We start from the raw sequence: 3,870 nt of genomic DNA on the forward strand, positions 1-3,870 counted from the left end.
TGTTTTCAAGCAGCAGTTCGAATCTTATTTCATGACAAAAATTTCCTCTTTCATCCGATTTTTGTTTAATTGAATAATTTCAGCAATTTCTTGCTGTTCAACAGAATTAATACATCACATCCACCTTGAATGGATGGGCACCCATGTCTGATTATGATGGTTTCTATGGACATTGCTAGCTAGAAGACATTTTGAATGTCAATATCACAGATGGAAATTGTAATATTGCATGAATTTTTCAACATGTTTAAAAAAACGATAAAAATTGTTGTAAATTGTCAGTAAAAACTTCCACATATCAATTACAACCATAGGAAATTATGTAAAAAAAATGACAAAGAAGTGGAAGACTTCTTAAAAACTTGGAACGTTTCTATCGATTGAAGAAGAAAATAAGACCATCTAATTCTTGAACCGACTTGTAAAGAAACCAGAAAAATGGAAAGAAGCGTCGGGTATCTGCAGAACAAACGAGCGTAACAAAAATGTACGGCATAGTATTGAAAATGTACGGCATAGTAACAAAAATGTACGGCATAGTATTGAAAATGTATGGCATAGTATCGAAAATGTACGGCATAGTAACAAAAATGTACGGCATACTAACTTTTGTGGCCTTATTTTAGGGGTTCACAATATCAAACAGGAGAGTCTGTAAAGTCATGTCAACTATTAGGCTGGCATGGAATCTCTGATTAGAGAGTCCAAAATGGCTGCCTTTCACAGCAATGGGAGAGTCCATGTTAAGACAGGAATAGGGGTGTCAGTTACCCCAGAACAGTAACAAAAATGTATGGCGTAGTATTGAAAATGTACGGCATAGTAACAAAAATGTATGGCATAGTAACAAAAATGTACGGTATAGTAACAAAAATGTACGGCATAGTATTGAAAATGTACGGCATATTAACAAAAATGTACGGCATAGTATTGAAAATGTACGGCATAGTAACAAAAATGTACGGCATAGTATTGAAAATGTACGGCATAGTAACAAAAATGTACGGCATATTATTGAACATGTACGGAATAGTATCGAAAATGTACGGCATAGTATTGAAAATGTAGGGCATAGTAACGAAAATGTATGGTATAGTAACGAAAATGTACGGCATGGTAACAAAAATGTACGGCATAGTATTGAAAATGTATGGCGTAGTATTGAACATGTACAGCATAGTAACAAAAATGTATGGCATAGTATTGAAAATGCACAGAATAGTATTGAAAATGTACGGCATAGTAACGAAAATGTACGGCATAGTAACAAAAATGTATGGCATAGTATTGAAAATGTACGGCATAGTATTGAAAATGTACAGCATAGTAACAAAAATGTACAACATAGTGTTAACGAGCATCTCTCCCCCCCGCCTCTCTGGCTTTCTTACTCTTTCTATTTTCTCTCTCTGTGTCTCTATAAGAGAATAGAGAGGGAGAGAGAGAGAGAGAGAGAGAGAGAGAGAGAGAGAGAGAGGTGAGTAAACGTGGAGGTAGACACGTTTACCAGAACCAAAGGTCAGCTGACCAAATTACGTATGTGTGACGTGGTTGGCTAGATCTGTGAGATTTAATTTGAGCTTTGAAGCAGACGGACGTATTCCGTGGTACCCCCCTCTTAACTGGGGAGGGGGGAGACGAACGCTGACGTGTGTGAAGAAGAACCACATAAGCAGATTTCACTTTACACCTGCTGCAGGACCTCTGGGGAAAGTGAAATAAAAACTATAAAACCATTTCATCGTCTTGGAGTGATAAATCTTCGTCAAACAGGTATCAAGTCTCCCTCCAGGATGAGAAATTGCCAGATGGTTCAACAGCGAGAAACAGAGGTAGGTTCAGAAATTACATGTCACACACACGATTCCCTTTATGATAATCAAACACAAAACCATTTATATTAGAGACAATCACACGGAATCTTTCTTATGTTATATAGAAAACGCAAAATGTGCCCCTAAATGAAGAACTCTATATAACATATTCAAATGTAACGAAAGCTCAATTTGGTACCCCTCAAGGAAAACCTCGATGATTGAATATATAACAATAGTATTGAAAATGTACAGCATAGTAACAAAAATGTATGGCATAGTATTGAAAATGTACAGCATAGTAACAAAAATGTACGACATAGTAACAAAAATGTACGGCATAGTATCGAAAATGTACGGCATAGTAACAAAAATGTATGGCATAGTATTGAAAATGTACGGCATAGTAAAAAAATGTATGGCCTAGTAACAAAATTTGTGTGGCATAGTAACGAAAATGTATGGCATAATAACAAAAATGTATGGCATAGTAACGAAAATGTATGGCATAGTAACGAAAATGTATGGCATAGTATCGAAAATGTATGGCATAGTAACGAAAATGTACGGCATAGTAACAAAAATGTATGGCATAGTATCGAAAATCTATGGCATAGTAACGAAAATGTATGGCATAGTAACAAAAATGTATGGCATAGTAACGAAAATGTACGGCATAGTAACAAAAATGTATGGCATAGTATCGAAAATGTATGGCATAGTAACAAAAATGTATGGCATAGTAACGACAATGTATGGCATAGTAACGAAAATGTACGGCATAGTATCGAAAATGAATGGCGTAGTATTGAAAATGTACTGCATAGTAACGAAAATGTATGGCATAGTAACAGAAATGTATGGCATAGTATTGAAAATGTATGGCATAGTAACGAAAATGTATGGCATAGTATGTAAAATGTACGGCATAGTAACGAAAATGTATGACATAGTATGTAAAATGTACGGCATAGTAACAAAAATGTACAGCATCGTATCGAAACCCCCCACTCTTTATCTGTGCCTAAACCTAAACGTAGATTCCATGAACAAAGCTTTTTTATTAGAACTGCACGCCGGTGGAATTGTCTTCCGTTTTCCTGCTTTCCGGCTGACTACAATATGGTTGTCTTCAAGTCTAACGTAAATAAGTTCTTGATGAGCCATTCCATATAAGTTATCAAATTTAACAAATTTTCATTACTAATGATTATTATATTGTCCAATTTCTACTGTACATTCTTTAACCCTTATCCTTGAGTTGCCTCTTTGCCCTTGAAAATGAGTTGATACCTATGAAAAAAAAGAAAAAGTCCAATGTGAACAAGTTCTAATTGAATCGTCCCCCTAAGTAATCCAAGTTTCAAAATTCCCACTGTTTACTATGCTAAAATCACAATGACTAATGTATACCTATTAACCCTTATCCTTGAGTGGCCTCTGGGCCTTGATAAGTGGTGACACCCTTGTAAAAAAAAATACAGCATAGCAACAAAAATGTATGGCATAGTATTGAAAATTTAAGGCATAGTAACAAAAATGTATGGCATAGTAACAAAAGTGTATGGCATAGTAACAAAAATGTGTGGCATAGTATTGAAAATGTACGGCATAGTAACAAAAATGTATGGCATAGTAACAAAAATGTATGGCATAGTAACAAAAATGTGTGGCATAGTATTGAAAATGTACGGCATAGTAACAAAAATGTATGGCATAGTAACAAAAGTGTATGGCATAGTAACAAAAATGTATGGCATAGTATTGAAAATGTAAGGCATAGTAACAAAAATGTATGGCATAGTAACAAAAATGTGTGGCATAGTATTGAAAATGTACGGCATAGTAACAAAAATGTATGGCATAGTAACAAAAGTGTATGGCATAGTATTGAAAATGTACGGCATAGTAACAAAAATGTATGGCATAGTAACAAAAATGTACAGCATAGTAACAAAAATGTATGGCATAGTATCGAAAATGTACGGCATAGTAACGAAAATGTATGGCATAGTAACAAAAATGTATGGCATAGTAACAGAAGTGTATGGCATAG

The sequence above is a fragment of the Euprymna scolopes genome, chromosome 28, assembly GCF_053919585.1.
Source record: "Euprymna scolopes isolate OS-2025 chromosome 28, ASM5391958v1, whole genome shotgun sequence".
NCBI lineage: Eukaryota > Metazoa > Mollusca > Cephalopoda > Sepiida > Sepiolidae > Euprymna > Euprymna scolopes.